This window comes from Protopterus annectens, chromosome 6.part1 (genome assembly GCF_019279795.1).
Source record: "Protopterus annectens isolate FY-2018-M chromosome 6.part1, PAN1.0, whole genome shotgun sequence".
Taxonomy (NCBI): Eukaryota; Metazoa; Chordata; order Ceratodontiformes; family Protopteridae; genus Protopterus; species Protopterus annectens.
Window position 1 is genome coordinate 525,765,027 of NC_056738.1, and position 27,079 is coordinate 525,792,105.

The 27,079-nt window shown below is 41.7% G+C and overlaps 1 protein-coding gene across 3 annotated transcripts in view; it reads left to right on the forward strand.

Moving 5' to 3' along the window:
• ADARB1 (adenosine deaminase RNA specific B1) overlaps nt 1–27,079 on the forward strand; it is a 1,484,163-nt gene that overhangs the window by 672,251 nt on the left and 784,833 nt on the right. The window lies entirely within an intron of this gene.

Here is a 27,079-nt window from a genome sequence, read left to right on the forward strand (position 1 = left end):
GGATACGAGAGATGTGAGAGGTAATATATGCTAGCAACAAGTCAGGATAAGTCGTGCCTGAGTGTTAAGCAATTATGTAATGATAGAGGAGGGAGCAGAAATGGTAAAATGGTGTGATGTCCTGCTGAAAAGGTGAGTAATGTAAGTCTGCTTGTTTCATAATAGTGAAATTTTTTAAGCAGGTGGTGCTTGGTGTGTGTGTGTGTATGTGTGTGTGTGTATGTGTATGTGTGTGCGTGCGCATATGTGTAATGGATTGGCATCCTTTTTAGATTTGTTTCTCTACTTTGTACCCATTAAGTTCTCTGATTGGCTTTATTCTCTCTCTACAACTCTTAATTTGATTGTGGGTAAGCAGGTAAATAAAAATGTTTTAGATAGTCTTTCTTTGCTTAAATAATAAAGCTCTGTGTGCTCTTTTTGGTTTTAATGTGCAACCAGAAGCCATTTGCAGTTCTTTAGTGGCAAGCATTGGTATAATAAGTGAAACAATGTTGTTTTTCTTTTGGCTTAACCCAGTTAGGGGTCGCCACAGTGGAACTCCGGTCCACTAATGATTGGCAGTAGATTTTTACGGTGCAGAGGTGCCAGCTTGACGCACAACCTAAAATGAAGGCACACCCATTCATGCATGTCTTTCGAACGCTACTCGACCGCTGGGTGGACATGCAGACTCCACACAGAAGGCGCTCCAGCTGAGAATCGAACAGGAGAACCTCTTGCTGTGAGGCGACAATTCTACCACTGCACCACCGCGGCTTAATATAATAAGTGAAACCATCAAAACATAAACAAGCAAAATGCACAGCATGGAATGATGAAAAACAGCAATGGAATCCCTGTGGTAATAACAGGACACAATGATCCCTTTTATCATTGGTCTAATACTGGGTCAGAAACTATATTTTATGGTACAAAGCGTGAGTAAAATTTATTTATATTATACTTCCAGTGTCCTAATCTGTTTCTAGCATACCCGTGATTAATGTTTTGTATGCCTTGGGGATAAGGAGTTAGTCTTTGTTATTTATTCAAAGCATATTTTATGTTAAATTACTATCTTAAACTGTTACAAAAGATCTATAATGGCATGAAACATATTTTGTTAAATTACTGTGTTAAACTTTTTCAGAAGATCTGTAATGGCATAGAACATATTTTATGTTAAATTACTGCACTAAACTGTTCCAGAAGATCTGTAATGGCATGGAACACATTTTATGTTAAATTACTGCACTAAACTGTTCCGGAAGATCTGTAATGACATGAAACAGTTTTCTCCATACTTCCCTATCCCCTCACTGTCATTTTTTGAGGGGAGCAAATTGAAGTTGTATTATTCTGAAACACATTAATCTCAAAGGTTTTGTTTAATCATATGTTCATGAACAGGTGAAAATTTTCCGTAGTATTGTTTTTAAGACTTGAGCCTGATCATCTTGCGTTCAGGAAGAAGTTGTGTAGCTATATCAACACAAGTTTAGAAATGTTTTCTACTACAGGGGTTGCTCTAATGGTAAAGAATCAGATGTTTTAATGTCATATAGCAATTGCAGTATTGGATTTAGCACCTGTTTATTCATATTTTTCTTGAAACAATACACTATCAGTTATTTTGACAGCATTCATTGTTTTCTCCTGAAGAAGTCCCATGTTTCTGAGCCTTATGTGGACATTAGATTTGTTAAGTCTTTTGTCTGTTGTGTCTCTTTCAAAATGTTATTAATTGCTTAGGGTATTACTGGTGGAGGTTTTTTTTGACTGTCATACTAAAGCATATTTTACATTGTGTGGCTTTTGAAACAACTGATTTTTCTTAGTAGTTACAAAGGTTCTCATATTTTCTGAGATATTTGTAAATAACATGAACAGCTGGTAGTAGAGCAGACCTTTGCTGTCTTTTATTAGTTGCATTTTGTAGTGAGCACTTTTTTCTCTAGTCAGTTCCCGGTGGTGCCGCGGTAGCGTTGTTGTCTCACAGCAAGAGGCTCTCCCGTTCGATTCTCGGCTTGGGTTGGGAGTGCCTTCTGTGTGGAGTCTGCATGTCCTCCCCACGGTTGAGTGGGCGTTCGAAAGACATGCGTTGAATGGGCGTGCCTTCGTTGAAGGTTGGGCGTCGGGCTGGCAACTCGACACCATAAAAAACAACTGCCAGTCATTAGCGGACCGGAATTCTGCTGTGGCGACCCCTAACTGGGAAAAGCCGAAAGACCAACAACTTTTTTCTCTAGTCAAGACTTCATCAGATCATATAATAAAAGGCCATGGGGGCTCAGATGTAAATGTTTCCATGTTATTGTAACAACATATGCCAAAGTACAGCCTGACAGTGTGGCATACAGGGATAGAGTCTTGTAGTTTCTTTAAGTACTAAGCTACCTGTCCTTGCAGACCATTTTAAGCCTAGCCAGTTTGCATTTTGGTGCTCAAATTAACCTATCCCATTTGATGTTAGATTATCTTTACCCATCCCATGGTTGATAATTATATATTACCCTTAATGAGAATAACTGGGATCATACCATAGAAAAGTTTAGGAGACTCTTGCAATGGGATAAGGCATTTAAGAGCTGCCTCTGTCCATTAGTACTATAGGATGCAGTCCTGGGGTAAATTTTCTGTTTCCTATCCCTAGATCCAAGCTGTTCTTGAATATGGGCATGCGTGAGCTTTGTTTTATGTGGATGGGGCAGTCTGTTTCAGAGCAGTGGTATCCTCTGTGAGTTGTACCTGTCGCTCCAAACCATTCTGTTGCTGCTGAGGTTTAGATCCCTGGACAAAGTGTTTCTGATGCCTTTGGCTTGCTGATATGCAGTAAATCCATCAGAGCTGGGTCAGAGGATGCAGTGTATACTAGACACAGGTCACCTGTTATACTGTAGGATACTGAATATAGTGACAGAGCTTTGAGTTGGTCCATGGAGGACATGTTTAGGCCTTGTATTCTTTTTGTAAGGGAAATCATTGGACATTTCCACTTGTTGCATGTGTCTGGACAGATGCGTGTCAAAGGGAACATTATACTCAATGACTGGCCTAATGAGAGCTGAGTAAAGGGGGGCAATGACATCCCTAGATCTTGACACAATCCCTTTGTTTATAATATGTACAATGTAGAATGACTTTTCTTACAACATGTTGGTAGAAATTTAGGTCACTGTAGACCTTCACTGTGACCTGGAAGCTGAATTCAAATAGCAGCTCAAGTGCTGAAAGAATGAGGTGGGACGAGTTAGCAGCTGATATTGGCTCACCTATTCTTGGGGGTGAACCTGGCAGTTCTAGTTGATTGACTGTCACCCTATGAGTGAAGGCTTGAATGGCATTGAAATTGCCAGCACCAGGAAAGTGGGTTTAGTGATCACAAGCGGATGCCAACTCTTGTAGCAAGTAGATGAAAGCACAGGTACACAGTGTATAGTATAGGACAAACTGTGGTGACACGCATGCTCATGTCAGCCAACAGGGGCAGGGTTAAAGTCTGTATGTTGACCCTGCAGTTGGCTATCCCCCCCCCCCATTAGAATACCAGATAGAAAAGAGCAAATGGGCTCAAGACCAGTATAAAGCATATAATGAAAAACAAATCCAATACACTTTAAATTCAATTGGCCCAATGAGAAGGAATTAAATAAAATAGGTTGGCGTAATGGTTAAGGTGCTTACCTTAGAAACACAAGGTGCAGGGTTTGATTCTGTCATGGGGTAATTGGCTAGGCTTAATATGGCCCACAAGGGAAGTTAGCCTAGTACTAACCTATGAACCTATAATAGACTTTAAACAGGCAGTCATCAGGAGGTCAGCAATAGGTCTAATTCCACAGGACCAGAAGGCTGTGATTTTAACTTGATTGAGAATATCCAGAGTTGACCTGTCTTATGTACCTAATAATTCAACGGGTGGGAAAGAGTAGAGATTTGTAAGATGGATGTGTCAAAGGAGTCTCCCTTAAGGTTAATCAGACATGAGGGTTTCAAAGGCAGTTAAGACTAGATGTTTTCTTTGTAGATAGTTGTACAGAATAAATCTGCTTGGATGACTTATGGTATTTCTTGAAGTCAGACAGACATAAGATGTTTTAGTACTGGATGATCCTAATTTCAGTATGATTCCTCTAACTGTACTTCTGTACTTGCAGTTACCTTACTCCTTATGTTATTAAATCTTGTTGCCATAAAGCCTTCACAGAGTCTTTTTATCTTGAAACACATTGATTGAGATGCACTTCTAAGGAACCTAAATCAGTACCTTTGGTTCAGTGTTACGTGTGTAGTGAATGTGTTTGTCAAGTTTGCTTCTGGCCAGAGTTAGAGGGAAAAAACTTTAAAGCGGGCATTTCTTTGTCAAAACAAGCTTTTGTTCCATTTAGCAATACTGCCCTTTTTTGATGGATACTGAGCAGTTTCTTTTGTTTTACATAGTGCAGTTTTAGTGGCTATTAATGAAATTCCTTTTACAGAAAAGTGAATATTAAGTTAGTAGAAAGCTATAAACTGCACGACAGTTTTGTTTATGCATGATTCGTGTAAGTTTCACATGACAACTGGGACCTATGAATGAAAATAAGTAGTATATCAATGAAGAGAGCAGCCCAGTGCCACAGTAGTTAAAGCAGATGCCTCAAATAGCTTGGTTCTCCAGTTCCGTTAATGACTGGGCAGCTGTCTCTGTAGAGTCTACATGTTCTACCTTTATCCACATAGGCATTTACCAGGTGCTTCAGTTTTTCACCCGTACTCCAAGGATGTGTCATAAATGAATTGGTGGTTCTTCAGACTGTGACCATAGGGGTGTGTGTGTGTGTGTGTGTGTGTGTGTGTGTGTGTGTGTGTGTGTGTGTGTGTGTCCTACAACTAGTTGATGGCGTCCTCAGGATTAGCTTCACTGCCTTATGCTGAGAAAGGCTCCCCCACAACACTACATTTGATTAAACAAGTTAATGGAGAATGAAACAATGTATGAATATTATTAAAGGCTTGTATTGCAGTTCCCATTCTATTAATATTTGGCAGTTTAAGGTTTTAAACATGAACCTGAATAATATATTTTTTAATTAGTGTTCCTGTGTTAGTAGTTTAAACGTCATGACCACACAGTGGTGGAGAGCTAATGGTCTTGCATTATACCATGCATCCACGTTGACTGATAGGAAATACTGCCATCAGGCCAATTCAACCTGGTAATCTGACTTCACTCTAGCTACTCGAGTTCCTACTCCTGTAGTGCTCCTGTTCCTCTCTGCCTCAGATCACGTTTGCCGCCATAGTGGTTGGACAATTTTCAAAACACTCTCTAGCAAAGTTCCAAAACACTTTTATAATGCATGGTTTCACTCAGTTTTCTTTTATTCAGTTTGTCTATTTAGTAAAAATAAATAAATAAATAATCTTGATCCGATGTTGTCTTTTTGATTCAACTTTGGGTTATTGGCTCCGTCTGGATCTGACATTGGTGTGTTTCAGAAGCTTTGGATCCAGGTCTTGAACAACTCCCCTACCCATAATCCCCTGTGTTCCCCCAAAAATATCTCCAATCCCATTTGCTGTTTCATCCAGAAGGACATGATGTTCGAGGGCTTTGACTTTTGGAATAAGTGCTTAGATGATGATTATCTTATTTGGCTATCCACTTCTGTTAGCATCACTAGCTTATTTTTTCCCTTATACTTATTTTTTCTCATTCGCATCATTACTTATATAAAAAAATCTCCTGTTGTACTTGATATTTTTCTCTTCTTATTTTTATTTCTGAGAGATTAGGCACTGTGTTCCTTTTCAGCCCTTGTTTCATTACATTATTGTGGGTCCACTGCACTTGTTCTTTCCCATGATTCACAAGGCAGCTGGTTTTAAACCGCGTTTGGCTTGCAGTCACAAAATCCCACCACAGGACCCTTGCTATTTGTGTATCTACTGCTTGAGGGTGGCACACCTGGATAAGGACTGCAATGCCTACTCTTCTATTGGCCTCAGAGCTTTTCAGTGATGCAGGGGCAAGTTAGTCCTTAAAAGTCTTTCTTCCTGCCCAAGTGGGAACATCAGCTCTTTCATCTTCCAAGTTTCCATCTCCTGGTAAGAAAACTGAGAAATTCAAACAGGTGCAAGAAAAGGAAAGAAGAAACCAGAGAGGAAAAGATTTAAAGAAAAGGGTAGAGAAACCAAGAAAGAGTGTGTTGGATCCTACAGATCTTTTGGATCCAACTCCTAAAAGACCCAAACATTCACATCCAGCAATTCCTTGAAGCCATTCTCCAATGTCTCCTCCCCAGTTTTCACCAGATCCGGTGAGTCCTAGTCTTCACTCTCACTTCCTTCAGGAGAGATGTTCATCTCTGCCACCTTCGGTGGCTTCATCTTTAAGGTCCCTGCGTTTGAGGAGTCTTACAGAAGCAGACATCAACAGGATGACATGGATATTCCTCTGGATCCAGATTCAGCTGCAGGTCTTCCTGGCACTGGGTTTAGCTGCATTTTCGTTGCTTTATCCTGTTCTGGTCAGACCTGAAAACAGGAGATATGAGCCTTCCCAGAGCACCAGTGTCAGATCAAATAGTCCACTCAACTTCTACTCTTGACAGTTTCTCTTACTGTCTTGACTCCAGTGTTGTTGGATCAGGATGAGCCTGAGCCAAAGCCTAAGAGCCAAGGCTCTGGAGATGGGTTCGATTGTGAAGTTTTTGGATCTGTTCCTTCCCCCTGGTCCCTCAGGACTCAATTGCTTGGCATTGTTGTCAGACTGGGAGTTGGGACAGATTAGAGCCAGGGATGTCCCTCATCTCCTTTTCAGATTAGATTAATGCTTCTTTGGCCCCAATTTTTTTTTTTTGGCATTTGAGGCATTTGAAAGAGTTCTCTCCATATCCAGGGCAGAGGCATCTCTGCCATGTTCAACTCCACCCCGACCTCCACTGGATCCTGTATTGAAATCCATACATCTGTCTCTGTGGTCAGAATCTGCTTTTTAGACCTTTTCTAGGAACCAAAAGAGCGGGAAAAAGCTGTGGTTTTGGAAATGCCAAGTGTTTAGCCAGGACATTTGGTAAACTCCTAATAAACATTGATGATACATAGGGACACAATTGGTTTGGGTTGAACAGCTAGGCTTGTAAAGTCACACTGGTGGTTAGCCAAGTATATACCAATGAACCTATGACAGTCCTGCCAACAGACATACACCCCCCACCACCACCACCTGGGTAAGTTTAATGTATGTAATCCTAGAGGCAGAAGTGGATTGAAGAGTCTGAGGTTTTTTGGTCCTTTCATTGAGAAACGCTACCAGTGCTATTGAAGGGATAATGGACTGCTGTACACTGAAGGCATGGGGGGGCATATCCATGCATCCTCAAACCCGGCAGGCCATCATGCAAGATTCTTGGGTGCAGAGGATAATCACCCATGGCTCTGTTATTCCTTTTGTTTCCCCTCCACAGAAAAAGAGAAGAATTCCAGATGCGTCACCCAGTCAGATGGAATCCACAGCAGAAAAAGTCAAAAAGCTGATTGACAAAAGTGTTATCTAGCAGGTCGCCCCAGACAAGTCATGATCCGGAGTCTGTTCCAGATACTTTTTAGTTCTAAAGCAAAACAGTAGACTCGAGGCCAATCTTGGACCTAAAAAACCCTAATCAGTTTGAGAAAAGACAAAATCCTAGGTGGTCACGGGTGCAGTCCATTCTACTACATTTAGGAGGGATGACTGGATGTGCTTAGTAGATCTCCAGAATGCCTTCTATCATATCATAGAGGCACCGTCCAGGAGATTTCTCCACTCCCATCTGGGAGCCATTCATTTTCAGTTCAGAGCCCTGCCCCTTGGCCTCACCACAGTCCCCCGGGTGTTCATCAAATGTAGGGCACTGGTAGCAGCATATCTCAAACTACAGAGGTTCCGGGTGATCTCACACTTTTAGATGATTGGCTTCTTACTGCACCAATCAGGGATCTGTTGGTCCAGCAAATGGGCTTCTTGCTCCATCTTTCCCCACATTTGGGAATCAGTCAAACATGCAGAGTCAGCTAATGCCGACACAGTTTTAGTGGATGCCACATGGATACGAATAGTCAGACAGCCAAGCTCCTACTGCTCAGAATATTGTCCATGTGTCAGGTAGCTTTTCAGGTTCTCCTTCTCCCATGTTTTCTGGCAAGACCTATTCTAAGGTTGCTGAACTTAATGGCCTCTTCGATCACTCTTGTCCCTCTAGCAAGATATTGCGAAAGAGCCCTACAATAAACATTGTCAGTTCAATGGTCCATAATGCCTGAACCATTACATACACAGATTAATTTCACACCAGTTTGCAGGAAACACATCAGTTGGTATGGTTTCAGAGGGTCAACCCTTCTTTCTACCACCGGCAATAGCAACTGTAACCACAGACACTTCCTTCCTGGGATGGGACACTTTGAGGGGAGGACAGTTCAAGGTTCATGGTCAGCTATGGAGGCCAGTCTTCACATCCGTGTCTTGGAGATGACGGTAGTTATCCTAGTACTGCAGGCCTTTCAGGGCTCCCTCCCTGAAGGTGTGATCTCCATCCAGACTGGCAACATGGTGGTAATCTGGTATACTAACAAGTAGGGAGGAACTTTATCATATCCACTTTCCCCAGGAAGCCATAGATGTTTGTCAGTAGGCTATGTCTTCTGTCATTTTCTCATTGCAGTGCACATTCCAGGAACTTGCAATGTTCCATTGGATGAATTTTTCAGAAACATTCTTCTTCCTCATGAGTGGTCCCTCATTAAAACCATGGCAACACATTTTCAATCACTGGGGCCAACCTTGCTGCAATCTTTTTGCTTGATACCTAAACAATGAGTGCAGCAGTTACTTTGCCGTGATCCATCTACAGGGTCATCTACCAAGGGATGTTCCAGTCCACAAGTGGTCTCTCTTATGCCTTTCTCCCCATTCCCCTTATAATGAAATTTCTTCAGAAAGTCCAAAGGTTCAGGCCAGAGTAATCCTTGTTGCCCCCTTTTGGCCTTGGCAAGTTTGGTTTCCCTTCTTCTGGTCTCAATTAGTGCATCTTCCCTGGGATGTTGGACAGTCATTCAAATCTTCTGAATCATCCATTCTGGCAGTCTCGCCAAGACCTAAAAACTCTGAAATTAACCACATGGTTCCTCCAATTCTGTGGCCAGAAATGCCAGGCTTTTTCTGCTCTTTTGGTACACATTTTAATTTCATCACAAAAGCTAAATAGGTCTATCTCCGCACATGGAGAAGGTTTACCCTATATATAGGCCTGTTCTTAAGGAGTAGATCCATTTTCAGCACCACATCATTCCATCCTAGACTTTGTCCGACCTTTTCTAAAAAGGCTCCAGCTTCTCAACCGTCAAGGTATAGTTAGTGGCCATTACCAATTTTCATTTTGGGCAAAGTCAGACTGCTATTATTTCCCTAAATATTTCATAATCTTTTCTGAAAGGAACTTCCCTTTTAAGACCCCCCTGTTAGGGATGTGATTCCCCCATGAATATTACTATCATGCGTCAGGCTTTAACTCAAGCTCCTTTCAAGTCTGCAGCTACTGTAGACTTAATTTTTCTTGGAAAACTGTTTCTGGTGAATGTTACTTTTGCAAGTATGATCTCAGAATTTCAAGCATTATCTTGTAAACCTCAACATATGTTTTTTCATAACAAAGGTGTCTGAGAATGAGCCCTAACTGTCTTCCAAAAGTGGTATCTGAAATGAACCTCACACGTTCAAGCTGCCAGTATTCTTCCCAAAATATTCCAAAAAAGGAGAGTATACTCTGCACTTGCTAGATGTTCAAGAACTCTGGTTTTATTTAGACAGGACTTACAAGTATATCTGATCTGCTTTTTATTGCTCTCTAAAGCAAAACTTGGTCAAGGTGAATCGTAAATCACTCTGTCCAGGTGGCTTTCTGATTGTATAATATTTGTGTATGAAAAGGTGGGGACTATCTTTATCTAACAAACCAAAGGCTCATTCTACCAGGGTGACAGGAAGTCTCCTTGTAAAAGCAGTAGAAGTAGTTATCAAAGAGATTTTTGTTGCAGCTGTTTGGTGCACTGTGCATACCTTTGTGTTTTGCTATAAGCTGGATATACAGTCTAGATTCCATTCATCCTTTGGCTCCTTCATTCTCAGGAACATCCTTCCCTGATACCACCTAGGTTTCTTGGTAGCTTGAGAATCTGTCCCAAGAATAAGAAGAAAACAGGCAACATTAGATAGAGAAATGTATGTACTTAACTGTAATGGTAGATCCATGTTCTGTTTTCATCTGGTTCAGCATCCCTCCCTCTATTCTCTGACACAAGTTGTTCCCTCTCAAATGGTTGTACCCTACTAGGGTCTTTGGGCCTTGGACAGTCTGGTGATAGCTGTTTCTTATATTATCGCCATCCTTCTTGGTCATCTTGTTAGGCATGCCTATATATGCTGATTATCAGATAATTTTTATGGTTATGAACAGGCAACGTTGATCTGAAGTATTCTGGGAGAACAGAGGGGAATTATGGATAAGAGAGAGGTCAGAGCTCTGAATCCAAAGCTTCTGAAAGGAGCAGATATTGTATTTGGTTAGAGATTATAAACTAAAGGTTCAGCTGGATGAAAACAGGACAACGTGGATCTAGCACTGTGGTAAATACATAACTTTTGTTTTCTTGTTCCTTTCTGCTCTTGCAGCTAGGCATTTGTTTTTGGCATGGCCAAAACATTTCAGCACTTTCCATGGTCATATTTTTTGTTAGTTGTTAGTGGTTTAAAATTGTTATAATTGTAGAGTGTTTAATGTATAGCTCTGTATTTGTTACTGCATTTTGGTTATTGTGCTTGGTTTCTAAGTACCATTTTTTTCTGTTTAGTTTACTGTCACTGGACTGCACTACTATTATGGACAAGGGCTTCAAGAAATTTGCTTGCTGTTGAGAAAACATTCCACCCCAGGGTACCAATAAATTTGGTGCTTTATGACTCTGACTGGAACATCTCTCTGCCTCCAGCAATATTTGTAATGGCTTTGGCCCTCACTCCATACAAAAAGAACAGATAAGGTAATTTTGAAGAGCCTTTTATATTGCACTTCCCAAGAAAAAGAAAGGAACAAAAAAGGAAAATGATAAGAAAAGGAGGAGAATAAAGGATGTCCCACCCTGGTCTTCTCTTCCTGCTATGATTTCCTGTATGGACACCACTCAGGAGATTCCCAACTCTGATAGCACTGGGACCTGTTTCAGTTCTGGTACTGTTAATTTTACATACTAAAATGATCATAATTCCAGACTACTCCACCAGAAGCCAGCCCAGTAGCCATTCTTTGAGTGGGACCTTTCTAAGTTTCTTTTCTGTTCTCCATCTGTCTCCTTCCTTTTGTCTGTCTGGAGTTGTTCTGACATTGATTGGGATCAAATGACAAGAGCCTTAGTGTCTTCCTATCCCCCAGATAAGCCCCTTCCCAGCATAGATGTACTGGAAGTGTCAGAGCAGTTGCCCTTTTCAGTGCATTCTTCTTTGGCAACAGTAGCATCGGCTCTCTTGGCGTCAGCTTTGCATCATCCAGTGCATTAAGTTCTGATCCCTTCTAGGTGAACAGCTTTTTAGCACCAACCTCTCAATATTCTGTCCTCTGCACTAACCTGTTTGGTGCCCTTTTCAATGTCTGGCTTCTCAGAACTTGAGGCTTTGGCTCCAATTTTGATGTCAGAGATGTCTGGTCATTGGTGTCACTGGCCCCATGCTGGGGACCATTAGGGTCCCCATCTGTTGGGTCTGACTTGGTCCTGTGGCAGATGTCCGTAATTCTGTCTTATCTTTTGACATTCTTCAAGAGGATTATAACCCATCCAGTGACACAGGCAGGAGACTCCCCACTGGCTTCAGCTTCTTTCCTTAGCACCATTCAGTCTACAGCCTTGAACCCTCATAATCCATTCCACAAACAGGATAGCTGAGGGGCACAAAGTTTCCCACATCATGGACACTATGGTTTGGACCAGTCCACCTTCCCAGATGAATAGGTTCTTTTTGAGGCCTTCAGATTTGTCCCCTCTACCTCCTGAGTGATGCTTCCTGCTTGATGATGGGACCTAGTGACAGAGAGGGCATGGCAGGAGTCTAACTTAGCCAAAAGCATCCCAACGAGCAAAGTAAAGTTCTTTATCCTCATAAGGACAGATCACACTGGAGTAAAGGCCTTCTGGTGGACTCCATTATTGTGGCAGTAGCCACTAAAAAGAAACTGTCTGATGACTGTCTTGTGGTATGTTCTCATAATAAGGAGTTTAGACCAATGGACTTCTGGAAGCAAGTTTGGACTTTAAATAGTTTTGCACTCTGAGCATTAAACTACTTAACTCTTATGACAGCATTCCAAACAAACTTAGCTGAGCAAATTCTGACTGTTTTGAGAGAAGTTGCTACTTCTGATGCTCGTAAGCAGATCAAATCTCAAGTGGCTGCTATGGTAATGATTACCAACCTCTTCATGAGGCTTTTACATAATGCTGTTGATGAAGCACCTAGAGCACCAGGTACATAAATAACCATGAGACACCACACTTTGCTTCTTTTATGCAACCTTGCATCAACTAGGCATCTTTTTATTTGTAATGCCTGTCATGAGTCCTCCCTTTTTGGTCTTGAAGTTAGAGAAAGCCCTGAAGAGTGAGCAAGAGGGAAAATACCATCTTCCTTTGGAGTTCCCTTTCTAGGAACCAAAAGCGATCTAATGCTCTCTGGTGTGAACAATTCCAGCACTTGCTGTTCAACTTCTCTTCAGATAGCAACTGTGGCAGAGGAGGCCCCTTTAAGCAATGCTGCCCAGTACACAGAAATGGGTTCACAAAACCAGGGCTTCAGAGGTTCTTCCTTTGATAAGCAACCTCCTCAACATCCCTGAAGGGTTGCCTGACTGCTCCTGTCTAGTGGCAGTTGGGGCAGGTTGTCTGTTCACCAAAACTCTTAGGTGGCCATCACACAGGGCAACTGGATAAGGAGCATAACATGCCGAGAATGTTGTTCCATTCTTGAGAAACCCCAAATGTTCATCCCTGCCCCTCCAAGATGTTCCACTGTGCAAGAAGAGGGCAGCAGTAAAGCATTTTGCACAACTCCTCCAAAAAAGCCATCCAAGAGGTCCCACCAGACCAAAATCTATTTCAAATTCCTTTTAGTTCCCAAAAAATGAAATAATCAAAGGCCCATAATTAATCTGAATGGGTATGTTTTAAAAAAAAAAAAAAAAAAAAAAAAAAAAAAAGACAGCTCTGGATGCTCACAGTGCAAGCTATTCTTCCTTGTCTAAAGGACGATGACTGACACTTACTTCCTCATAAACATCACTGAGGAAATCCATAGGCATTTCTGCTTCAAGCTAAGAGCTAGTCCCTATCAATTATGAGCTCTTCCGTTTAGTCTCACCACAGGCCCTCAGATGTTTTCTAGGTGCATGTCAGTCAGTGCAGCCCACCTGAGGTTGAGAGTAATTCACATATTCCCTTACCTGGATATTTGACCTCTGGCTACTACAACGAAGTCCCTCATATGAGCCAGAGACTATTTGCTTCACTTATATCTGTCCTTGACTGTCTGTGTAAAAAAAATAAGTCTTCGCTAGAACCATTGCAAAGTCTGTTTTTTATAGGGTGCCATCTGGACACAAAATTGTGCATTGTCAAACTTCCAGAAGAAAGACTCGTGACATTATGTACTGTAATCCCAAAACTACTTCTCACACCAACTCCACCTGCTTGTCTCATCTTGAAGGTCCCTGGTCAGATGGCTATTTCCATTTTGCTAGTGTCTGTTTCTGCATGAGTGTGCAACAGTGGAGTGGTCTTAATCAGTAGATTCTTAACAATCCAATCTGACTATCCTCCATTTGCAGACAAAATCTGGAGTGGTTGACGGACTCTCCCACCATTTCAGCAGAACAGCTTTTCACCCTTCAATTCCAGAAGCCACAGTGACCACGTACACACATTCTATCTGCAGGAGGGGGCATTTTGAGGAAAGTACAATCTAGAGCATGTAGAACCATCAGCAGGCCAATATTCATGTCAGTATCCAGGATATTAGGATAGTTCTGCTAGCAGTGCAAGCCTTTCAGAAAATTTCCATGCATACAAACATGTCATTTATCTGTTACATCAACAAGGCAGTGAGGAACTTAATCTTATCCACTATGCTGGGGAAGCTATGAGGATGCGACAGTGGGCAACATCGTTGCAGTGCTTTCTAGTGCCAATGCACATTTACAGTGAGCCACCTATCTAGCAGACAGGCTTAGCACATGTATAGGCTTATCAGATGTGTTCTAATGCCTAGTGAGTGGTCCCTCGATCCATCAGTAGCACTGATGATATTCTGCTGCAGGGGCCTGTCTTGCTGTAACCTTTTTATACATCTCCAACTCTGCAGCTACTTTATCCTCATCTCTTCTCAGGGACAGTCACCAAGGGATACTGTAGTCTGTTTGCCTCCCTGACTACTCTGTGCTCCCCCCCCCCCCTTTACTGCTAATGACAAAATTCCTACCGGAAAGCATTTCGATGCAAGACTTTCATCATCCTTATCAGCACAAAAAGTTTAGAAGACCTTTTTAAGAAGAACTTTCCTTTTAAGACCTTCTTTTAAGGACCCTGCTCTTGGAAGCATTGACTCGTTCTACTTTCGAGCCAGCCATCTCATCCAACTTGAAATGTCTATCTTGGAAGACTCTGCTTCTTGTAGCTATTAATTCAGCCAGTTAAGTGTCCAGAGTTGGATGCTCTTTCTCCTCTCTCCATGAGTGCATGCCTTTAAACCCCAATATATATATATATATATATATATATATGTGTGTGTGTGTGTGTGTGTGTGTGTGTGTGTGTGTGTATATATATATATATATATATATATATATATATATATAATCACTTTTCAATTTAAAAGGAAAATAAAAAACTAAATGACAGATAAGAAAAAAGGCAGCTTCAAGCCATACCACCATCAGCACTTTAGATCATGTCTGTTCTGAGAAAATGATTTTTTTTATTACAGCTGTATCAGTAGAGTTGTTGCAGTCAGTAATTTATGTAACTATTGTGGTATCCTACTCATTTTAGAGATTTTGTGGCTCATGTACATTTCATAACATTTTACTTGTGCTTCTAATGCAGATACTTTTGTTCATAACTTCCTCTTCATTTGAGGAATGTTGATCATTAAACATAACATACTATAGTGATACAACTTTTTAACTGCAGTTTTGTGTCACATTTAAGTAATACTGACCTAAGGTTTGGAAAATGAAACGTATTAGCTTTCATTGTTCATTTGTTTGACAAATTTGTTTCACTTTAATATATTTTAACTTGCAAGTTTCATTTAATCAGGTAGTTAAGCTGTAGTAAATGCCGAGTTTTGTTATGCAGTATTTAGACATTAATGAAGTCACCTCTTGTAACCCACACCTTCAGCATTAATCACTTTTATTGTAACTTGCCCTAATTTTTTAATAGATTACTCATAATAGTTTGTCATTTTCTGTGAAAGTAAATTTTAAAAGTATTCCCTTCATACTTGTTTCCTTTAAGTTTTGCCTCTCCGTCTGCCTGGATGTCATCAAGAAATAATGCAGGTTTGGACAGTAGACATAGTCTCTTGGGTATGAAGTATAACTACTGTTTCCTACTTCCTCCCCTAAGTAAGTGGCTGCCATTAGCAAGAGTGTGAATATTTTAAAAAATTTTTTTTTTCAAGATCATTTTCAGTTTCAGAACCTGTTGATTGAGCAGCTGTAATGATTTACCAAATTAGTTTCTGTGTGATTTACAAGTGAAAAAAGGGATGGATGCATTTTTTTTTTTTTTTGCTTTCATTTGTCTGGCATGCTTAAATACTTGCACACTGCTTACTGTGAAGTTACATTCCCTGTGGATGGAATCTTAAACAATTTTAAGTATCTAGATGTATGGTTAGTTTCCCACTTCGTACACTTGACATTATCCTACTGTAATCCATGCTGAAATGTTCTGTGTCTACCTGCCATCAGTGCAGGTTCACATAGTAGCTGTCAAAGTATTCAACTTGTATTGAAGTGATTTGCCAATCAAAATTATTTTACGTGAGCACCACAGGATGTGCTGCATAAACTGCCATTCCAACTTTTCTTTCACAAGCTGCCATTTTCTTTTCAGTATTTTGGAAGAACACTTTTAAAAATCACATTTTCTGTAAACTAATGCCATGGAGTATAAACATTGAACTTTAACCTTTATGGCATCAGCATAGGGTAACGTGAGGTGTGTCCATTACAGCCTATGGATGCACTTCACGCTATCACAAAGGTGAGATAACCTTAGGATAGCCTAAATTTACTTGGGTCATGGCTTTAATAAAAGCTTGCTAAGCTTTTCATTGAAATACAGTTGAAAAGCATGACAAATACGTGTGAAAATGCTTTGCAGCACTTAACTTATTAGATGTTATGAAGTATACACGAATATCGGCAATTCGTTTTAATGAAACTGGCAGGCTCATACTGGACATTTTGTAGGAGATCACAGCAAAGTGATTGTAAAGGAGGCTATGCAACTTCCAGTCTCACCAAGGTTAATTCAAATATAAACTGCTGAATCTAAAATTAGCACCATTTTCTCTTTTAAAGCTAAAACCCTTTTACATACACATTCAGCTGCTATACTCCGTGGAATGTACAGCTCTTATCTTTTCTGTCACAAAAAAATATCGCTTCCTACCTGTAACCATCTGAAACTCATCCTCACAAGACCTTTTAAACTGTGAGTCAGAGATTCAATGTGCAGTTGGAGATGTGTGTATGATCTTTCACCTAACACCTGGAGGGTGGTTGGGTCCTAATTTACACAAAACCTGTTAGTTTGTTTTTCTCCGTCAACTATTGTAGAGATGTTTTTGGACTTGCATCTCCTTGGCCAGATGGAGTTAGTATTGTTACCTCAGAACACTTGGTTGTGTAGTTTTGTTCTCATTTCAGGTGTCTTCTGTTAGGAGTCTGCATTTGTGTTATGGCTGGTGCTCTGGTTTCCTTTCTCATAGTATCTTTCATGGCCCCTCCCAGTAAAAAAAAAAAAAATTGACCTATTCTGCCACTCTTGGATATTAACAATTACTTGAGGTTTCAAAAGTTCAGAATGGTTACTCTTAAGGTTCTTATCTGTTCTGTTCTTAGACACTCATGGTAATTTTGAATCTCAAAGGTTTAAGTGCATTGTCATGTTTGTCTTTCCTTGTTTGCTATATTAGATTTTTCGTGTGAGGTGATCACTTTCCATTCACATTTCTCCCTTCATGTCTGGCCACAGCTCAGATTTTTCCAAGTGCTTGGCTGTAGCCATAGTGCCTTTCATGTTAAGAGGTTTCCAAAGTGATTCTCCTCTTCTTCATCAGTTTGTCTTCATTTAGAGGAATCTATGTTAGAGGACATATGAAGTATGATATTTTCTGTATTTCTAATGTTTCATAATGAAATCACTCAGATTTTTTCTCAACAAAAATATTTTCAGGTCATTGCTTGACATGTTTAAAAGATTTTTCTTTTCCTGGACAAAATTCATGACAAAGCCCCCCCCTCTAGTAACAAGCAGGGCTACTTTGACATCAAGTTCTTTCTTCGTCTTGTGAATCGCATATCTGAAGGTGTGATGTGCTTTGATACAGCATTCAAAACTCCATCTGAGATTCAGCCTCAGCAGTGAAAGCAGTGCCTTTGAAATCAGGCAAAGTTGTCCTTCATGGAAAAGCTCTCTATTTTACCGTCTTACATCAGAGAATCGGAGTGTTGGGCGAATGGCACTTAAAAAAATAGATAAAGCCATTTGCTTTCCACACTCTGTGTCAAGTTTTAAAGGTAGATGCTTTAGACAGAGTGTGATGTCTTTGTTTGGAACCTATAAATGCAGGGTTTATTTATTTTTTTACTATTTGACAGCAAGGTAGGTGGGCCGGTCTGATGACCCTTTTCAGCCACAAGCTGAAAACTGAGATTGCAAAGAAACTGGTGTGCATTTGTGTAATCATAAGTAAACATAACATGTAATACAAAAGTACAGAACATGCAGATAGGTTGCTTTCAGTGATCTTTTTGTTTCTGTTGGAGGCTGCAGTGGTGAGATTAACCATCTACAAGGAGGATTCCTCCTGTGTATGTACCTGATCAGACACATGCAACAAGTGGAGTGTACCTGATCAGACACAGCAACAACTGGAGTGTCCACAGAGACTCCTCACAAAAGACTACAGGGTATAAACACAGGGGAATGGCTGCTAAGGTAGGCCAGATATCCAGCCAGTATACCAAAGGCTTTAGGTTGCTTTAAGGTATGCTGTATGTCACCCGCATGCTCCTTGCACAGCATAGGACATAAAGGTGACATCCGGCCATACCATCCTCAGAACTTCTTTGCAGCCAGTCCAGACGCTATCTTTAGATTGTCTATCTGAGTGCTCATTCTGTTGCTGGTTCACCAAGCCATTACTAATAAGTGCACTGTTTGGGTTTTGTCTTACTTTTCTTTTGCTATATTGTTGCTTGTGGCATTCCATGTCATCCAAAAAGGGTAAATGCCAGTGTGCAGACAGATTCCCCATAAAGACGGTCACAAACCGTGTCTGTTTGTCATGGTGCTTTGCAAGACCATACGCCCTTTTCTGTCTGTCAGGACTTTGTTCCCAAGACCCTTCATAGTGGGCTTTTTTCTTTGGTGCTTTATCTTGAGAATCAGTCTTAAGCTTCTTTCTAATGACACAATGGAGGGAGATTCTACTCTGAGGGACAGCCATCTAGGAAGAAGGCCAAGAAACCCAGGCCGGAATCTTCTGCTGTAAACCTCTGCTGGGCATCTCTCCTGAGGTGAATGATAGCTGAGGTTCGCCTGGCTTCATTGTGGGATTCTTCTGCAGCAACTGGGTTGGAGGCTGAGGGGATATGACCTTACGCACATCTGAGGAGGCATTGCAGAATTCCTCTTTAGACATTCAAGGGGACCCATAGCTGATTATCTCTGAGGGGCTTAGGGGTGTTCCTCAAATTGTAGTCTAAGTCATTCCTACTACAAATATTGAATGCCATCTGGGGTCAGAGCTTTCCAAATTTTTTTAAGGAAGACATTTCCTTAAAGAAAAAGCAGAAGACTAAACATATTTCCTCAGTTTCTAAGGATCCACAGAGTGAGTGGCAGTCCTTCACTCAGGGGTTGTTTAGTGCTTTGGCTTTAAAATCTCCTCAGGGAGTTTCTGTTCCATCCCCACCTTGGCCTCTACCTCCCTTAAGAGACCCAGAGAACGGGATTCTTCTGAGGAGGAGGCAGATTCAGATGAGGAATCCCTTGCTTACTCCTCCAGTATTACCTCTCCTTTGGATTATGGATCAGAGGAAGAGGAATATACCTGTCCTGATACTCTCTTTGAAGAGAATTATTTTGGGGACACAATGTCTAGGATGATAGAGTTCTTTAAATGGAATTGTGCTGAAGTTTCTGAGATTCAAAAAAAAAAAAAAAAAAAAAGTATTTTTGCTAATGCAGATAAATTCTGCCAGACATTCTGGTGTTCCTCTTGTTTTGGCTGCTTTATTGGATGCCTTTTCGAATGCCCCTGAGGCTCCAGATTCTCGGCCCCATGCCCCCAAGAAACCTGATAGGTTCTACATGGCGCCTGAGGACAGTAAATTCTTGTATAAGTGTCCTGCTGAGCCCTCAGTGGTGGTAGTAGCTTCTGGCAAACCTCCTCAATTGCTTCCTTCTCCTAACTTGCTGCCTTCTGATAAAGACAGCAGAGCCATGGAAATGCTAGGCAAGAAGGGTCTGTACCTCTTCTACCTTGGCTTTTAGGGCTGTTTATTATCAGACCCATAAGTCCAGGTATTTGTTGGCTGTGCTTTCCCAGGCCTGTCAGATGATATTCCAGACTGAAGGTAAAACTGCTGCCCTTTCCTTTTAAGGACTTCCTCCTAGGTGTCTCGTCATTCCATCAAGAGTAGTTATGATGCAGCAGATGCTTCCTTTAGGGCTGCTGCTTTTGGGTCAGTGATGAGGAGGTATTCTTGGCTTCAGCTTCACCCTTTGTCTTAAGGCCAAGTTGATGGATGCTACTCTAGATAATGCACTTGTATGGCAAAGCTGCTGCTGATCTGTTTAGGTCCATTCTGGATAAGGGCAAGGCTTTACAGGAGCTTAAATGTGCATTTGTTTCTCCTGTGCCTAAACTTCAGAGAAATTACTGCAGTAAGCTAGCCTTTGCTCGCAGGCATGCTTGCTGTCCTTTTAAGAGTGGTAAGCGGGCTCTTCCTGCGAAGGCTTCTCAGACTTTTGTGCCTCAGAAGTCACCCTTTCTTGGTTAACCAGGTGCTGTCTGACTATCCTATTCTTTCCAGTCACTTTCCTCTCTCTTCACTTATCTCTCTCTCTTCCGGTTTGGCTAAAGATTACTAAGGATTCCTGGGTTCTATCCATTATTCGCCAGGGGTATTTCATCGTCTGGAAATCTCTTCCCCATTTTATGGGAATTCCTCAGCCCCCTAAGGAACAGCTGTCCTTTCTTCCAGGGGTCCTTTGAGATCTTTTGACTCCAGGTAATAGTCAAGAAGAAGATTAGGAGGTAAAACGGGCAGAAAACTGAAAGAAAGGGTAAGAGAACATCTGAATGATATAAGAAATACTATGGTTAGGAATGCATTAGGTAAACTTGTAGCAGACACTTCCCCAGAGCATGTATTTAGGTTTCAAGTTATAGATATGGTGCAGGAAAGTTTCGGGGGAGGTGATATTAGAAATGAAACAGAGTACTTGGAAAGCAAATGGTTCATTAGACTAAGAGTAGAAACAGGGTCAGGACTTAATGATGAAGTACCATTGAAACCAATGCTGAAAGCATGTCCTCTTTTTAAATAAGAAGGGAGCTTTAACAAACTCCCTTTCAATCCCCCACTTTTTATACACATTCAGTTTTTTTGTACGTTTACTATTAGTACTGTATATATTTAAAATGTTATCTCTTTAAGAGTTTTGCTAGGATGTTATGTGATTTTTTCACTTTATTTAATGGGCATTGAATTAGTTAGATTTTATACATGTGATGAAGCAGTTGTAATACTGCAAAAGCGCTTATGCCTGTGCCTGTTTCCTGAAAAAACTGTTGCTAGTTTTATGATAGTATGGTGTTGCTTCATCTTCTGCTTGTTGGATTCATTTTTTGGTTTGAGAAGCATTCATTCAGCACACAATGGTATTGGATTTCAGAATATTAATAATATTACAGTGGGGGGACTATACTTGTAATTGTAATCTAGAGTAGTATAATTTACACATAGATGATAGGGTGTGGTTGACTTTTTTCCAGTTCTAGGCTTGTTTGTAGCAGTAATTTATTGAGTTGGCTGTCTTCTGCCCCAGTTGCATTAGTATTGAGGTCACCAAGTATAATGGTGTTTTGGGGCAGCCTTTAAGGGAAAACTTCTGGGATGGTGTCTTAAACAGTGTCTGCTGAGGAGGGGGGGTTGAACATAGATGGCAGCTGTGGTAAGGTAAGATTAGTACGTTTTTCCATGGTCAAGTTTGGTGATTTTTCAGTATTTGTTGTCATTGGTGGAGTTAATAATGTTTAAACATCAAATGTTTTTGATGAGTAGCATGACCACCCCCTTAGCTGCTGGTTTGTTATGAGAGCTAGTTTGGATGAAGGCAGAAGGACAAAGTTCATCTTTTAGGTAGGTTTCTTATGGCCAGAATTTGAGTTTTTTTTTTCTGTGGCAGTTCATTCTTCAGGTGTGGCCCATTTTTATTCACGTTACAAGTATTAATGAAGGATTTTTGAAGTTCCTTAGTTTTTTGTAGGCAAGATGTTCATCATGTTTCACTGTTGCAGTCATTACTCTTGGGTTATCCTGCTGGCAGGCTACCCGCAGTCTGCCTGAATTCCAAAGTCTTGGTCCGGCGTCGGTTGCTGTCACCTCTTCCCCTGACGTCAGTGCGCCAGGGGTATAAAAGATGCAGCCGACGCCATTTTCTTCGGTCTTTCTTGCCGCGCGGTGCCCGAAGCAGGAGCAGTTCACAAGTGCCGGTCGACCGACTCCTGAGATTTTCGTGTTCGAATTTCAGATCCGAAGTCTTCATTTAAAACTAAGTACCCCGTTGGGGAAACTTTTCTTGCTCCAGACCGATGTCAGCAAAAGTTAATAATTGTATTTCTTGTGGGAAGCAAATACCTCATAAGGACTTCCATTCTTATTGTATTTCTTGCCTAGGCCCTGATCACGACGTTGCTAATTACAGGTTTTGTGCTAGATTTAACCAACGCACTATTAAGCGTCTGTACGATTTTGCATTTCATTACTTTGGTCGAAGATTTAATTACACAATGTTGTCTGATAGCCATCAGACTACCACAATTCACAAGAAACGCAAGGAAACGGAAAAGGACAGGCATCCGCGGTCCAAAACTGACGACGAGGCTTCTTCTAAGCCAGTCGCCGGTTCTCAGTGAGGCGCTTTAGCAGCCCCTGATGCCCGCTACCTCAGAGCTGCAGGCCGCTTCCGACTCCCATGTGGAGCAGACTAGGCCGCTGGAAACTCAAGGTATTGGACACTTGGAAAATATTCCCTCAGATGGGTCCAGAGCCGCTGAGCAGGCATCGGCTTCTGAGGGTGCTTTTAAGCCTACACAGTTATATGTAAAACCGACTACAGCTTCAAAGGCAAAGACTAAAGCACCACTAAAGACAAAAAAACAAGTGCAGCAAGCCCATGGACAGCCCTCCATGCCTAAAAAACAGATGCTGAAAATGGCCGAAGACCTAATCACTTTGATCAGGTTCCCATCCCCCTCCTGATAAGAGGCCTAGGCAAGAGACAGAATATGAACCTTTAGATCAGGTTTCCATTTCCTCTGACTCCTCTTCTGACAAGGAATACTCTCTTCCTCCCTATGAGGATTCTGATGCTGAAGAATCTATCCCTTCAGCCTCTCCTCCTGAGGATTATTCTTTGGGGAAACCCTACCATGAGGGAGCACTTCCACTGGGAGGGCCAAGACTACTCAGAATCTACGAAACGGCTCAGAGACTTTATTTTACTACCTCAGCACAGGCCTCTTGCTATCCCCCCGTTTTAGACATTGTAGATGATGTATTTTCAGAGTCCGGCCTAAACAATGGGGTGCTTCTACCTCCAAAAGCGGAGAAGACAAATCACAGCCATACAGGAAACAGTCCCAATGACTTTCCTCTGCCAACACCAAGCACTTACCTTTTGGCAGCCCCCTTAGGGGGAAAACTAGCACTTTTTTCACAAAATTGGCACATGATCACCCAGGACAAATGGGTCTTGAATATAGTGTCTTAGGGCTGCAGGTTCCACTTTCACACCCTGCCAAGGGCAAAAGGTATGCCAGACCTGCCACACAATCAATGGACAGAGGCACAAAAGCAAGTTTCATCCCTCATGGACACGAGGGCCATTCAGCGAGTGCCACAGCAAGAGCAGGGATAAGGATTTTACTCTAGACTTTTCTTGGTACCCAGAAAGGACAAAGCCTGGAGACCAATACTGGACCTATCTATTCTAAACACATTTCTGAACGTTCCAAAATTCATAATGTTGACTCTGCAGCAGCTTCTGCCCATGCTGGACAAGAAGGCTTGGCTTGTAACGTTGGACCTAAAAGAGGCATACCTGCATGTCTCAATCAGAAAATCTTGCAGAAGATGCTTCAGATTCATAGCTGGCTCAATGCACTACCAATTTTCTGCACTGCCCTTTGGCTTATCTACTGCGCCCAGGGTCTTGGAATCCAAATATATCCTTACTTGGATGACTGCCTTATTCAAGCAGAGAACAAGGACATTCTACTAAAGCATCTGGCGTTTGTAAAAAGATTACTAATTTGCCTAGGGTACACAGTAAACGAAAAGAAATCAAAACTAGTACCCTCTCAAGAGATAATATTCTTGGGTGCAAGCTTAAATACAACTGCCCAGATGGCTTATCTCACACCAGACAAAGGCAACTGACTTCTTACTTCAAAATATTGGCAACAAAGACCCAGTTATCTGCAAGAAAAAATCTGCAGGCTTTGGGCTTCATGGCATCCTGCATTCTGCTAATTCCATATGCCAGACTGCATATGAGGAAACTGCAATGGTATCTAAAAAGTGTTTGGACTCCACATTGCCACAGCCTGGAAACCTTAATTACCCTCATTCCCTGACTGCAACAGGAGTTTCGATGGTGGGCACAGGCCTCTCACCACAACAAGGGACAGCCATTCACTTTACCCACAGCCAGGCAGACACTAACAATGGATGCATCAGATTATGCCTGGGGGGCCCACATGGAAGGAAAATGTATTCAGGGCACATGGCCCGCAAGCCAGATGCATCTTCATATCAAACAAAAAGAGATGCTAGCTGTTCAGAATGCACTGACAGCATTCAAGGATCTACTTCATCCAGGACAACTACTGATAAGGACGGACAATACTACAGTCATGTGGTACATAAACAAGCAGGGAGGTACACATTCCTACCCCCTCTGCAGACAAGCCATGACTTTGTGGGACACAGCATTGACTTATCAAGTTCACCTGCAAGCACAATTCCTGCCAGGAAAGATAAATACTCTGGCAGACGAACTAAGCTGAAACCTCATGGATACCCACGAGTGGAAACTGGGTCTACAAGTCTTCAGTATAACAAGGAAATGGGGATGCTTAGACATAGATCTATTGCCTCACCTCACAACTACCAACTACAGAGATTCTGCACAAGGACTTATCACAAGCAAGCATGGAAAGTGGATGCCTTATCCTTCAGCTGGAAAAACCTAACAGTATATGCCTTTCCTCCACTGCCTCTCCTCCCCAAGGTACTCCTAAAGGTCAAACAAGAGAAGGCAAAAATGGTACTGATTGCCCCAGACTGGCCACACCAGCACTGGTACACAATCCTAAAGAACTTGTCTTAAGGGCCAGCCTGGACATTACCTCAAATTCCTCACTTACTGACACAATAAAACAATAGGATCCTGCACGGCCAACTCAGGACCTTAAATCTGGCAGCATGGCGGATAATGTAGCCATTCAGAACACTCCTCTCTCCAAAGCTGTGATGGATGTTATTTTGGAGGCCAGGAGGCCCAGTACCAGAAAATCTTATACAGAAAAATGGAAGAGATTCTGTGCTTGGAACCAGGCACAAGGAATTGACACGTTTGTACCAAATATTCCTCAGATTTTACAATACTTAACTGAGATGCTGGACAAAGGCCTTTCCTTTTCATCAATTAAAATCCATGCCTCTGCCATTTCAGCCCATTACAATATGGAACCACCTATCTTTTCTCATCCTTTAATAAGGCAGTACCTCAGAGGGGCCAAAAACATAAGACCTCCAAGGAGAGCACCAATATCAGCATGGGACCTCAATTATGTCTTGGAAAAACTCACACTGCCTCCTTTTGAGCCAGCCTCAACAGCTGATATAAAATTCTTATCCTGGAAAACAGCTCTGCTCCTAGCAATAACCTCTGCAAGACGAGTCTTGGAGTTACAGGCACTCATGGCTGTGGAACGTTTTATCATTTTCCATCCAAACAGGGTATCTCTCTGGACAAACCTGACATTTATGCCTAAGGTGGTGTCCAGTGTGGCCCTTAACCAAACCATTCACTTGCCAACCTTGTATCCAAACCCACAGAACAAGGGTGAGAGACTTCTGCATTCTTTGGACATACACAGACAGCTACGCTTCTACTTAGACAGAACTAAATCTTTCAGAAAGACTGAGCAACTTTTAGTGGCATATGCTGCAGGATCACGAGGAAAGGCCATCTCAAAACAGACTATTTCAAAATGGATAGGCCATTGCATTCGTTTCTGCTATTCACAACATGGCAAATCAGTACCTAAGGGCATTGGGCCACATTCAACCAGAGCAGCAGCCACTTCAGCAGCCTTCCTCAGAGGAGTACCAACCAAAGACTTCTTAGAGGCTGCAACTTGGAGTTCAGTGCACACTTTTAGAAAGGACTACCACTTACCTTTCTACTCTAAATCCAGAGCAGGCTTTGCCACTGCAGGTCTGCAGGGCCTCATAGCCTCTCCTAATCCTATTTAGCCCCAGCCACCCATCCTCAGCTTTGGGATTCAACCCAAGAGTAATGACTGCAACAGTGAAATATGATGAACATAGTACAGTTGTGTACCTACCATAAATGTAGATGTTCGAGTGTATTCACTGTTGCAGTCCAGGTTACCCTCCCACCATCCCCCCTCTCTTTTGCTGGGTCTTATCTGTACCTCTCTATTCTATACAACCTATGTGGTGTATTTGCTTGTAGATGAAGGAAATGATTGCCTTAGTGCATGCATGTTTATTGGCATAATTTTTAGCCTACCCTTTTGGGGGCACCTGACATCTGGGGCAAGAAAAACTGAAGAAAATGGCGTCTGCTGCATCTTTTGTACCCCTGGTGCACTGACGTCAGGGAAGAGGTGACAGCAACCGACGCCGGACCAAGACTTTGGAATTCAGGCCGACTGCGGGTAGCCTGCCATCAGGATAGCCCAAGAGTAATGACTGCAACAGTGAATACATCTACATTTAAGGTAGGTACACAACTGTACTTTACTGTTAGTGCTAGCTGATATAAATGTAGAATTAGATCTTGTATGGTTTGTTTGTAGTGTATGTCCCAGAATCTAATTTGTTTACTATAGTAAAGCAGGAACTATAAATATTTTCTGAGTAGTAAAAGGATTTCATGTTATGAAGTATGTAAGTTAATGTTTGGTATTGATCTGAAGTAGTTTACTTAATTTGATCTTCAACCTCTGGGTCTTCAGACACCCGCATTTTCCATCTATGGCTCTAGGCTCTAAGCTCCATGCTCCTCCCCTTACCCATAATGCCCCCTGTCTCCCTTCTCCACTCGGGTCTTGTTTGCTGCCTGAGAGTGAACAAGCGTGCTCCGAGCTCCAGCATTTTTTATTTTGCCGTATTTATAAGGTTATATTTCCCCTTTTTAGCTTTTCTCTTCTCTTGAACTTTTCTGTACCTCCCCCAGGGTTCTTCGTTTA